Consider the following 13,955-nt stretch of genomic DNA (forward strand, 5'->3'; position numbering starts at 1 on the left):
GGCTAACAGTGGTTTTTTTAAAGAAAAACTTTGAAACCATGGCTTAGGCTGAGCTCTGGGCCAGGTTCCTGGTCACAGCTCACTGCATACCCCTTGGGCAAGGTGTCCTGTGATCTGAGCCTTGCTGTGCTTGAGCAAGAGTGCCTCGAGCTGGCTTCTAAAATAGGCAGTGCAAAAGTAGAGCAGGTTTATGGGGAAAAAGTTCAGCACCTTTTGGAGGAGGAGCCTTTTGCACTCTTCCACTGTTCTTCATGAAAGGCTTTGGCCTCTGCAGCTGGTAATTTTATTGCAAAGAGAAGGGGACACTGGTAAATAAATCATATTTACCAGCTTTGCCAAAAGCATTTGAAAACTGCTTTAAAAAGGACACCCCCCTCCCTGTTCAGAATCCAAAACATCCCTTTGTAGGGAGTTAAAGCAGGCCGATAAAATGGGGGAGAGACATCTTTGATCATTTGTTGCTCAGGCAAACTCTTAAGTAACAGTTTCTGGTTAATTAAATGTTACTTTGTACTGACAACTGCTGAGCCTGTGCTGAAGCCTCAGAATTTGTTTCTGTGGCTGAAAGCTTGCACTCCCTCATAGTTGCTACGTAAGATACAAACCTTCCAGTAAGTAACACACAAATGTAACAGAAAAAAAAAAAAAAAAAGAAAGAAAAAAAAAAAAAAAGAAAGAAAAAAGAAAAAAGAAAAAAACCGAAAAAAGGCAAAAAAGAAAAAGGAAGAAAAAAGGGGAAAAAAGGGGAAAAAAAAAGTAAAAAAAAAAAAAAGTACAAGTCCTGCCTTCCTGGCTGAGGTATTAGGAGTAGGGGAATGAGTTTCCCATATCAGAGAGTTGGTTAATTTCTCAAATGTAGTGATGACTGCATTATTCCAAGGTAACAATGTTAAGTATGTGTCCCAGGGTCAGAAGCAACTCCCCAAAGCATAGAAGAGCCCAAGCAGGAGGAAGTATGACTTACAAGCTAGTGAACATCCAAACTGTGTTCCCAAAATTATTTTCTCTTTTCATCCAAAATCTGGAGTGCAATGTGTAAGCAGACCTGCCCTCTGTGCCCCAAGTGCACTCTCTCCTCCCCTGACTACAGGCTCTTCCTTGTGATTCTCTCTGATGTGGGTTTGAATGTCCTCCAGCTACAAAAAGCTTAAGAAGCACATGTCTCATTTCCTGAGCACCTGCTCAAACCACTAATTTGAAATTTAGGCATTGCCACCAATGTTTTTTTTTTTGTTTTTTTTGGTTTTTTTTAGGTAGTTTTTGGTTTTTGGGGTGGTTTTGTGTTTTGTTTTTGTTTGGTTTTTGCTTTTAAAGGATGCAACGAGCCTTTTTTCAGGTCCAAAACGTCAAGATGTTATCCCCAGCGTTCCAGATAGAACATAGGTTCTGGTGCCCATCTGGAGATGGGCATTAGGTCTGGAACTTTCCCAACGTGTCTGCTGGTGGCAAGCTGTAGAGGCTCCCTGACCCATAGTATGTCTGGTTTCAAATCAAAAGAATGCCAAAATTCTCCATTCTCCTGTACCAAAAGTATGATATCCAGCTTTGTATCAGTAGCCCTGACTGACTGCTGCAGCCTCGCAGTCCTGTAACACACTCAGGCGTTTAGAGACAGTCAAGCAGGCAGAGGATGGTGGACCATGGATTGACTTGCAGCTCCTTGGATCCACCCACAGGTCAGGAATCTGACAGCTTTCTCCCAACATCCACTGCTCAGTGAGGTTTGGCTTTGAGCCTGCAGCTTGGAGCTGTTACCTCTCACTGCTAGGGAATAATCATGGAGCATCTGAAAGGAAATAATGTGTGTTCTAGAGCCTTTAAAATCATCCCAATGAACTTTAATGGAAACAAAGCTTCTGCTCTCAGATACTCTATTGTTAAAATACCATCAGAAAATACATGCTAAGTCAAATTATAAATCTTAATAGATGGGTATCCTATAGCAAGAGCATGATTACTTTCCTTCTAATAAATCATCTAAGACTCTTCCACACAGATTTAAGAGGTTAACCTGACTTGAAGTCTCAAAAGAGAAAGTGCCTTTTGAATGCAAAGCAGTCATGTCTAAGGATTTAATTTTAGGATGCTGTTTTTGTAGAAAAAGATCTAGCATTAATAAGAAAACCTTGGGTATTGTCATACTAAATATAGACCCGCCTGCTGGAAGAATACTGAATACTCTGTTCTGATCTTCAGGACAAAATAATATTTTTACTTCAGCATGAAACAATATTTGAACTTCAACCCCTTTGTGATACAAGGTAAGACAATCGTCTATCTTGTTGCAGACAGAAAGTACTTTTTCTAAACTGACAGAATAATGTTCTCTTAGGAAAAATATAAAAATTATATTCCTTCTCAGGTTGAGTAACTAATGGTGCTAAAAGGAGAAAAATTACAGATAAACGTTCATTTTGTCTAAACAAAGTGTTGCTTTGTTTTCTGACCACAACATCATATCCAAATAACATTTTAGATTCCCAAAGCAACATAATGAACCAAACAACTTCCCCAAAAATCCATGGGGATTCACAACACAGAGCATCATGGGAGTGGGATCATACTCTGAAGATGGTAAATTCTTTGATTTTCTAAAAATTCCTGTGCAACTGTTTGTTGCAGAGCCTCTTCTGCCTTTTTAACTTTTCCAAAGCATCAGTAACATTGCCCCAGGAGAAGCAGGAACTGGGGTTCATGTGGATCCACCTCCCTACTTGAGCCAGTCTGCAGACTTTCCAGAGAGTCCCAATCTCCTCCTCCTCCTCCCTCTTGTCCCACAGAGCTGATGCTCAGCTTTGCTTTCCCCCACTGGGCAGGTGCTTGTCTGCCCTTCACTCCCTGCTCCAGGCCATGTCCTCAGCACCTTAAGCTGCTGGGTCAGCTGGCAAGAGCTTTAGCCCTTTGCAGCAGGCTGGATGAGTATAAAGTTGGGTATCTGGAGGGAGAGGCAGCAATTTTGGCCCAACATCACCCCCTCAGATGTTGCACTGAGCCATCCCTTGGAATTAGAAGCTCCAATTCTGCTTTTCTATCAGAGATGTCCTACCTTGCTCCAGAGCCCAAGGCAGATGCTGCTATAGTACCCTCCTTCAGTATAAGACAGAGCTTGTATGAATATGTGAGGGATATTGCACTTTGTTCACAGGATTTTTTTTTTTCTTAGAGACATTTCACAACAATGAAAGGAGAAAAATCGCTTGTGCCATCGGTTCTGTCTGCAAATTCTCTTCCACTTCTTGGCAGTGGAATTTGTTAGTGGTGCTTTGGCATCATCATGCATTCCCAGGATGAAAAAATCAGTTGTTGCTTCTAATGAATATACAATTTTAAATAAATTTTCCACATAAATTGGACTTTTTCACTCTTCAGCAGTGCCAGATGGACAGAGCCATCTGTCGGAGATTAACACTCATTAAAGGGCCACTTCATATTAAAAAAATAACAATAATGTAACATCCCAAGAAAATTAAATTTTTGCTTTGTACATTGGTTGAAGTAAACAATTACATGTGGAGCTGCTCTTGTTTCAAAGATCACCATTTAGAACTGCTTGTATAATGCTTTACTGAATGGGAAACAAGTGACTGTTGTATGTTTAACCCATTTTTACAGCTTGGGGACATTTCTGAGGGTCTTTGATCTGGGATGATGCTGCAAATGTTGGGAAAAAAAATTGGAGAGGAAGAGACAGCACAGATACCATAGAACCATGGGCAAGCAAGACACAAGCAAATTGGGGTTGTTGCAGGAAAGGTTGAAGCTCTGAATAAAGCGTCTTCCCCTTTGAACTGGGAACAAGAACCTGTAAAAAAGTTAGCAATAAAACTGTTTAGCTGAAGAGCATTGCAGTTATCCTGCAGGCTCCCTTCTGGAGATCTCAGTTGTAGTTTCCCTCCTCACCACCAGCCCAAAACCTTGCACCAAGCCCAAGCCTTGCACGTCTCCCATTTTGCCACCCAAACAGTGGTGCCTGGAGGCTTGGAGAGGGTTTCCACCCAGCAGGGCAGCAGCCAAGAGCCTACAGGGAAAGGTGAACTCCCAGGTCTGCAGAAGCTTTTCAGTGTTAGCAGTGCAGGATAACAGCTTCCTGGCAGGAACTTAAAGTGGGTTTGGCTTGTTGAGTGCAGAGATTTGCATGGTCTCTGCATTGTGTTATATTCCATGACCACCGGAGATGGGACTATCTGAACCAGGTAGTCCTTTCCCTACTCACATTTCTAATACTTAAATCTATCAATTACAATAATGACAGTGTTTTTTTGGTTTTTTTTTCTGTTTCTACTGAAAGGATCATTTGATCAGGCAACTGACAGGATTTCCTGGGGCTTCAGGGTACTAAAAAAAAGAGAGAAAGCTGTGTAAATTTATCTAAAAAGACCATTTAGATAAATGTTTTCAAAATTATTGTGCATAGTAAAATACCCCATAGGTATTTCCACCACTGGCAGAAGCTATCTCAGTGCTGGCTGAGGTTACCTGTGGTTTTGGGGAGGGTGACCAAGGTCACAGCAGACACTCTGCAGTAAAGCTTTAGCATTTTCTCACAGAGTGCTTAGTAGTGAAGGTGACTTGAGTCCATGTGACACTATTGTAAAGGAATTTCAGGACTGGTTAGGAAATTGGTTAGAAAATTTGAGTCATTGTAAGTAAATCCCTGATTATTCAAGGCAAATACATGTATCCAGCATGGATTTCACTATGGTACTATACTATATCTTCATTAATGCTTCGGATACTGAGAGCCTGGAGACATTATCTAACAAATAGAAGGCAGTTTGATAAGAGAAGGTGCAAACCTGGCATGGGTTTCTGAGCAGACATTCAACAAGGTAACACCTGGCTACACAGCTGTGCTGCTGAATTTAGGTGTTAGCATGTGTCACAAAGCCTTGCTGCTGCAGGAAGCATCATAGTGCATCACACCATGCAGTGGTGAGATGAGTGAAAATGATCAAGTGATACTCCCCCTCACTTGGCACCAGTCTGGCCTCAGCGTATAGGAGTTATTTGAGATGCTGCAGTCTGAGGAAGCACTGACCTGCAGCCTGGGGGAAAGCAGCAAAATCAACTACTCATGGTGTAGGAATGGGTGGAGAGAATTAAGACTGTTCCTGCTGGGGAAGAGAAAACAGAGAAGAGATGCTATGAGCTTTTCACAATCAAACCCAGTAGCTGCAAAGGAGATGGGAGAGTTTAACAAGCCTGCTGAGAGAGGAAGAAAAATGGGATTAAATTGCAGAAAGGAGATCCCAATGCAAGGGCTCCCCAGGAAGGGAAGCAAAGTCCTGGCAGGGCTATGCTGGGGGGCTGGGGGTCAGCAAAGCAAAGCCTTTCATGGAGAAACATCTGCCAAAGGCAATTTAAGTGTGTGTGCTCTCTGAATGTGAGATGGCAGGGCAGACCTCCCAAGTGCCACACAATATAACCCAAATGCCTGAAAGCAAGAAAAAGACCCTGACAGCTGTGGTAGAGGCCGCTAACATTTCTCTCTCACTGCTACCAAAAAGAAGTCAAGTACCATTCTTTCTCTTTTTTAAAGATGAGAAAACTGAAGCACATATCCCTGGTTGGATGCAAGTTTGGCATTTGACTGAGCACAAGGCTGGTCAAGAAGATCAGTGAAGTCTCCTCTAGAATGTGCCATCCTGTCAACAGGGATCCAGTGGAGCAGTCACGCAGCTGGATTATGCTTTTTTTGATAAAATTATCAAGATTAGAGCCAAGGCTCATTTTTGTGTCTATTTTATGTTGCTCTGGGAAATAGTTAAGAAAAACATTGTGTTTCATTTATAAAACAATTTCGAAAAAGCTTAATCCCTTTCATTAGGTGTATGCATAAAAGATTTCATTGCATTTCATTTCTCTGTAAAATTGATGCATCCCTCTTGCTCTCCAAAGGGGTCTTTCCTCCCCTGTAAATTTCTTTTTCATTACACACTGCAGAAAGTGAGGTATTTGTCTGTTATACCAAAAGGAAGAGGGCAGTTAAAATAATAGATTGAATTCTTCTGACCTGTAGATGGGAGGGCTGAAAAAGCTTTGACCTCCTTTGAAAAACCTCAGGAAGACAGCAACTGAGACCTTTTCCTAAAACATCCTTACAAAGCATTTTGAACTCCCTTGATGAAAAATACCCCATGGCAGTGACTATGTCAGTACCTAACTGCATTATATCAGAAAAAAGTACAGACAGCAGATCACGGGGTGCAGCTGTCCCATAACACATGTGGGCACTGGGTCTGGTTTTGGTTCCCCAGCTCAAGAGGGACACTGAAAAACTGAGAGCCCACGGGGGTTGAGAGGGGTAAGTGCACCAAGATGACAGGGGTTGGAGACCTTAGCACAGGGACAAAGGCTGAGGGGATTGAGTTCATTCAGCAAGGACCTAGGAGGATTTAATCCTAGTCTTTCAGTGCTGGAAATACAGAGATGATGAAGGTACTGTCTTCATGAGGATGGACTTTGATGGACAGTTGAGTCATTTCAAGCCAAATTTTGTCTCCAGCCACAAGGATAATGTCTACACTGTGAGACCAGCTAAAGGCTGGGATAGGTTGCCCAGAGGTGTGGCAGAATTTCCCTAGGTGGAAGTCTGCAGGACTTGCCTTGGCAAAGCCCTAGATCCTGAGGCCCTGCTAGATCCCAATGCCCTGAACCTAAGGCCCAACTTGTGTTGGCCCTGCTGCTCTCCCTGGCCCTAGCCAAGGTGAGCTTTGCCCCAGATGTTTCTCCCAGTATAGTGAGTTGCTGGAGAGGTAAAGAAGCAATGTCTTCACAAGGCTGCCTCTTACCTCTGCTTTATCTTTCCTCCAACAGAGATACAGCTCCACAGTAGCAACACCTGCAAGCAAAAGGGCTCCTTCAGCATCCTGCCAGCTATGCCCTTGCAAAGTGGCTGTATATAACACAGCAGCTACACCACCCATTTTAGGATCTCCCTGTTACCTGAGGTAGAGCTACACCAGTGCTAGGTCTGTAGTGGCATAATCCTAGAAAGGACTAATGATGAGATGCTCTGGCTATATGAGATGCCAGGGCCTGGATGGTGGCCAGAGGCAAAAGCAACTCAGCATTGGCAAGTGGTGAATATGGGTTTCAAACTGTCTTCACTGGTCCAGCTATGCTCCAGCTGGAGTCAGTCGGAAAAAAAAGTGGACATAGCTTGTTTTCTTTTATTTTTTTTTCAGGCTGGCTTTTCAGTCCCTCACATTCTAACTTAATTTTGTAACTCTGCTTAGTTATAAAATAAGCTGGATCTAGTCTGAGATTTCTCCCGCAGATAAAATTAGTGCAGTTGAAAGAAACTTTAGTCATGGAAAAGCTCATATGTCAAGAAAATGGAACCTAGCAGTATTTAAAAGAAAAAAAAATTAAATCAGCAACTTGGCTCCTATTCCTGTTTTAACAAAGCAAATAATCTTGTATAATCAACTGGCAGATCAGATAAATGAAACTTCTGCTTGGGGTTATAAAGCATGGATGTTTGTTTCCAAATACAATCTGAGTGCATCTTCTTCATCTCCAGTTTTGTTCCACTGCATGGGCTGCCAGCAGCATCCTTCCACAGCCTCCCCCTGGGTTCCAATGGCTGAGAGCTGGGTCTCTCACTGCCTTCTTCAGCAGCTTCACACTTCGCTTAAGAATGTGAAGTTTGATCCATCTCCTGTTGACTTCAGTAGAAGCTTAGTGAGCCACAGAGGTATTTTTTTCAAGCTTTGTGAAAATAAGCATCTGCGCAGAGGTAGGATATGTGGCCCAGGGGGTGTCCTCCTGTGTTGCCACCCCTCCACATGCCAGGCCAAATCAAAGTACATGGACCAAAGTCTGTCAACCTTGCCCCAGAGGTGAGGGTGGGAGATGCCACAGAGGATGTTCACATCCATCCTGATGTCCCCAGCTTGGTACCCAGAGGCAGTGGATCCAGCTGCTGTCTCAGGCCCACCCCTGAAACCCACTTGATCTTGGTCACAGCCTGTGACCCAGACATCCTTAGCAACTTACCTACAATGCCACTTGCAGTGGAGCTTGGGGAAAACCTTTGCCTTTTCTCACACAACTTGTCAGGTGAGAGTAGTTTCAGCAGTCAGCCCAAGCCCCACCTCAGCCCTAGCAGAACAGCCTTCCTCAAACAACAAACACACCAAGTGATGTGATGCTTGCATGACCTTCAAAATTCCAAGAGATAGAAGGAAGCAGGATGGTCCATGTCCAGAGGCACAGATGGAGATGCACCACTTCTGTGCTTTGAGAATGTTTATGAGCTTGTCAACAAAAATATTTGCATATGATGCTGCTGCCATTTTTTTTTTACTGTAGCTTGCGACAGATCACTGTAGGTGACGATCTCAATCATAGGGGGGGAGGGATTTTAAAGATTTATTTTTTTAACATAGTATTGTAAAGCGACTTCTACTGTATTGGGGACTATTGTGTGTGGCCACAAAGTTCAGGGCAAGCAGGAAAACAAAAAGCTCAAACACGTATTTTAAAAACACGGGCGACTTCTGCCAGGCCCCGGCGGTGGCTCCCGGGCGGCAGCCGCGCTGTGCCTGCCTGGGGAAGCCCCACACTGACACCTAGTGTCAGCCAGCCCCCCAACACACCCACCCCCAAAAAGCTGCTCCTTGAGAAACCGGCACAGATCGCCGAGAAAAAAAACAAACTTCTTTCCACAACTCTGCCCCCATCGCTGCAGGAGGGGGTTGGAGGCAGCCGGGGCCCCGCTCCCCGGTACCAGGCCGGCGGCTGCCGAGCTGGAAGAGCTCGGTGACTGCGGAGCTGAGGTGGCCGAGCCCCAGCCTGCTTCGGGAGGGGGCTGACAGCTGGAAAGCATGCAGGCTGGAGAGTGAGAACAGGTAACAAAGAGCAGCTGGAAACTCCCTTTCCTAATCAACTGCTGCACAGTGATGGGAACACATCCCTGACCCCCAGCACCTTTACTCAGTCTGGCACAAGAATCTCCTTGCAGCAGAGCAGGCACAGTGAGACTAAAGCTCATTCTCCAGTATGAGCAAACAGAGCTTTTCTTAAGACTTGCTGATCAGAAGATACTTCACTTGCTTAGAGCAGACAAGGCCTTGCGCTTTGGACCAGGATTTCAGAGCCTGCCCTCAGGACCTCCCGCCCCAGCAAGATCCACCAAGGGCACCCACCTGTCCAAGGGCTCCTGCTGCATATGTGGGATAGGAAGCAAATAGGTTTGTCCCAGCATTTGTGAGGAGGTCAACCTTGTGGTTAAAGTTTCCCCTACCCTCTGCAGAAATATGCTTGGACATTTTTTGAGTTTCAGGGGGCTGTTTGTTTTGGGAGGCTTTGTTAGTTTTTTGGTTGGGCTTTAAGTGAATGTGAGAATACCCTTGTCGTACACAAAGCACTCCCCCAACATCTGTTATCTACTTTACTGGAATTATTTTCCCCCTCAACCCTGGTGCACTGGAGTTGGCTTGAAAAAACACAAGGCACACATCAGGAATGCATCCCTTTGCCCTATTGTCTAGGCAACCCATCTGATGTATGAAACCCTGAAAGTGTACCAGTGCTAAGTGTTTATACACAATAAGTCAGTTGTTTATTTGAGAAGGGCTTCAAAGAACCATTTGATTACATTTCATTATATCTCAGTCCATTTCTTTCAACGCAGAAAGTGTGATTTCTCCCTGGAAGCAGTTGTGACACCAGTCAGCATTCCCCGACCAGCCATTTATAGGAGACATTTTACTAACAGCTTATTTGTAACACCAGCTCTTTGGACTTTGATCACAAAGTAAAATAGTTTTTTATCACAACAAATATGCATGAGCTCATCACTGACTGATCACAGCTGAGCTTCAAGGCTCACTCTTCAAACCTTTATAACAATTCCTGGAGACAAAGGGAAAATCATTGCAGTATTGCTCAGGACATTCCAGGGGACAACTTTCCCCACCTGCTCAGGCAGCCTGGAAGCTCAGGCCTCTGTGGCTGAGGCACTAAGATGCTGATACTCCATGCTGCAAGAGTTCAGCAGAAAAATATAAATAAACACTTTTTACTCAAGAAGGGACTTCACCCAAGGTGCTTTCAGTCTTGGGAAGCTGCAGTCACAAGTTCAGGAAAGTTGTTTCTCCCTGCTTTAAAATTCAGTAGAGATTAAAAAAACCAAAAACTCAGTTCTTGGAGAGTTTCTAGCTTTAACATTTAACAAAATGTTTTATTCCACTTGTCATTTAGGTCTTCATTACATATAGAGCAGAAACTGTATCACTGAAGTCTGAAGTTTCATTGCAGGCTTCACTCACAGCAGATTTGAAGCCCTGGCTAATTCTTTAAATAGGATTTATGTGCAACTACTCAAATTAGGACCCTCTTTTGTTTGAAGAGCAATTAAGTAACTTTGGTTTCACAACCTCTGAAAAAGGTATACAGAACTGTTTTTAGAGAATATATATTTTACATTAACATCAATGGAGATCACAAAGCTGAGAAACCTCTCTTAAATCCATGGAGAACTAAACACATCACCTCAGGAACCTGTGGGGTGTGAGGATCCACCTATCACTTCTGCACAAAGACCAAGACACCTTTGTTTACATGTTGTTTAAAGATGTCAGCACGGGATTCTCACCTCTGAGCCTCACCAAATTGAGGTACACCTGACAAAGTACCACCAACACTGACTTCTAAGTAGCAGTAACAGGCTGCCCACTACTGCACCAGGCAGTATTTTTGCAGTATGTCAGCTCCAAACCAGGACAGCAGAAGAGCTGCTGACAATAAATCACAAAAGCAACCATTTTCTTCCCTACGTGCTTATTCTCACCTCTCTGCCCTTTCCAAAAATACTGAAGCCCCTACTCACATCCTCACAACCAACAAACCAAAACACAAGCAAACCAGCTGACATGGTATCATTATGATGGCCTTTTATCCTAGGGTATAAGGAATGAGAGAGACGTCTCAGACCCTGTCATTAGGGAATGCACATATAAATAGATACCAAACAAGAAGAAGAAGCCAATGCTGAGTTTTCAGCTAATGCTGGAATAAGGGAATACCAAAATGACACCAGGCATCTGGAAGTTGTCTGCAGTAAGCATGGACACATTGCTTTCAGAATTAAGACAAAATAAAATAAAATAAAATAAAATAAAAAAGCTCCAGAAACAATTAGAAAAGAAGGAATAGAATTTGCATCACTGAAAGAATAAAGCAAATTCATCCCTGCAGACCAATTCCAGATCACGTTTTGCAACCATCTATTGAAAAGGCCATCTGGCTGCACTACAGGCCCCTAACCAAAACATCTCACATCTTTGGGGTGCACTGAGCTGCATCCTGAACTTCAGTTTTTCTTCACACTTAAGATCTTTTCCCAGGTTAGCTTGAAGGCTTGATTTCAGGAAGTTTCTTACAGAAATAAGAAGGCAAAAGGTCATCTATAAGAGGGACTTCAAACATCTCTCCATGAGTCTAAGTTTGGGCAGTTTTTCAGAGTGGATCAGATGCTTGTTAGCACACTGAACTCAGCCTGAGGAAGTAACAACTGCAAGTCATGGTGACTGATGTAATTTTTAAGCAAAGCTTCCTTTGATGCAGCAGAGACCATTTTTTCCTGAGGGAATAAGGGGGAAAGGACGAATGTGAAATGGAAAAACCCTATGCCAACCACCAAACAACATGCCAAAGCACTGGGAGATTCCATGTGCAGGCACCAAACAGAAACCCCCATTTCAGTGCTTGAGATTTCAATTCCAAATTCCCAAGTAAAGGCTGCAGCAATATCCAGGACCCCTGGGACACAACAGTGATTGGGAAACAGCAAGAGCTGAGTGTAAAAATGCCTGGGCAAACTCAGCATTTCTGAAGGCTCCAAGAGAGGAGACCACACTGGAATAAGAGTTCAGTTCAAATAATAAAAATGGATCAAAGCCACTCAAATCATGATTTTTAACATAAACAAGCAGTTGTTTTGAACCAGCCAAGGCTGAGAGCTGACACACCTCCATCTAACTGGTGGCAAGAGCACCCGGGTGCTGAGAGGGGCACAGGTTCCCAGGCAGAGCCAAAAACCAGAGGTGGCTCCTGGTGCCCAGGGAGGAGTTCACCCCCCAGCAGCAGGATGCTGCTCATGCCTCTGGTTCTTCCTGCTTCTGCCCATCTCAGCCCAAAGAGGTGGAAAAATTAATTCTCAAAGTCTAAAATTTTAATTTAAATCTTCAGGTTAACGTTTTTAATTCAGTACTGCCTACTGAGTTCTTTAAAGGCACTTTTTAAAAGAGTTTTTTTAACAAATCAAATCCATAAAGCTTTTGTGAATGAGAATGAAAAACCAAAAATATTTCCATCAACATATTCATACATTAACATCTCCCTAAAATGCCAAGATTGTAAAATGAGACTCATGCCCCTGACTGGGTTTCTTGCACCAGAAGAGCTGTCAAAGCTCAGTCATCTTACATATAAACAAAACCTCCACAAAAGTGAACAGGACTGTAAATAGTCAATATTGTCTAAACCATGCATTCTTTGTTCCAAACTGCTATATTCAAATGTGTATTTAAGTGAAAATAAAACACATTTGTAAAGCTAAAATAACAAAACTCTGAACTTGAGTAAAGATCCTTCCAGATTATTTGCTTTTCCTTCCGATGTATTTTAAACTGGAATACCATGAAACTAAGAACTCGGGTCAACTCCCTCCAACCCCATCAAACGAGAAAAAAAAAAAAGAGTTCTTTGAAGTCAGGTATTTTCTGCTTTCAAACAAACAGGCTTTTTACAAAAAATCCTTCTGAGTTAGAGCAGGTTTCACAAAGCTTTAAATTTCTCACTGAGTGGGCTTCTGAAATGTCATTGCTGGTTGTTATTATTAGTAGGCACAGAAATTCCCATTTTAATTAGAAACTTTATTTGGAAATACATTACACAGTTTACATGTGAAGTGCTTTCACTGCAAGATATTTCATAACATTGTGCTGAGCAAAATGGCTGACCAGCTTCCTGGAAGCTCTTCCAATTATGTTTTGTTTTCATTAAAACTATCTCACAGAACTGATGCAACTTAGGCATTCGTATTCAGAAGATAATTGCTATGCTTACCTTAGGGAGAGAGTATATACTTAACTGTTCCAATGAACTATGTGTCTCAATAATGATGTTAAGCATTTGGCATAAGACTGAAAGAAACCTGAGTCCTAATTAAACTTGCAGTCACCAAAGATAAAAAAAAAAAAAATCTTCATGATCACACCACTGTTTTTAATAAGGCACAGTCAGACAAGTATTTATAAAGACTGGCTACCAATTCAGTTTTACCTGCACAGCCTTCCTGCTGGTCAGTCAAAAATAGTCTGAAAGTTGCTTTCCCTGTCTGCTGCTGAGACTTCAATAACAAGGCAGAGCAATGAAGCAACTTAAAGAACAGACATGCAAAGAAATTTAGCATTTGGGATTGATACTGAACTCCTGCAAAGTAGTTCATTTTTTAAATGGAGCATTCACCTGTTAGTAAAATGGTGGCCAACTGTGGTAAAGAAAACAGAAGTAGTGCAAACAGTGCCTGCTTGCAAAAGGGTATTTTAATAGGAATAAACAGGATGTCTGATGTGCTTTCAAGTGAAGACTTTTCATGCAGCAATTCTGACAACTTTCAAAGATAATCTAAATTGAATTTTGAAACTCCCTCTGTCACTTAGAAAAACTGAATGTACCAGAAGGTTGCTTGACAGCAGGTGAAGTATCAGGGAATAAAATCTCCATTTAGATAATGAGCCAGTACTGCCACCCCACTTTGCATTTCTTATTAGAAAGAAAGGAACTCTTCAGGAATGGTAACTCAAATAATAACGCCATTATTTTAGCAGGAAGAAAATTCAAAAACTCTTCAAGATGTGATGACATTTAAAGAACATGGAACAATTCTACCAAAATCAAAGAATCCAAAAAAACCCAAAAAACAAAAAAAATTTTTAAAAAAT

At 42.5% G+C, this 13,955-nt stretch overlaps 1 long non-coding RNA gene across 1 annotated transcript in view; it reads left to right on the forward strand.

Annotated features, from left to right (window-relative positions):
• LOC139794059 (uncharacterized) overlaps positions 1–5,841 on the forward strand; it is a 30,404-nt gene extending 24,563 nt beyond the window's left edge. The window contains exon 4 of the long non-coding RNA XR_011724934.1: positions 5,540–5,841. This is a non-coding gene — a long non-coding RNA (uncharacterized lncRNA). The remainder of the gene's footprint in view (positions 1–5,539) is intronic.
• Positions 5,842–13,955: the final 8,114 nt, after the last annotated feature.

Source organism: Heliangelus exortis, chromosome 3 (genome assembly GCF_036169615.1).
Source record: "Heliangelus exortis chromosome 3, bHelExo1.hap1, whole genome shotgun sequence".
NCBI classification, from domain to species: Eukaryota; Metazoa; Chordata; class Aves; order Apodiformes; family Trochilidae; genus Heliangelus; species Heliangelus exortis.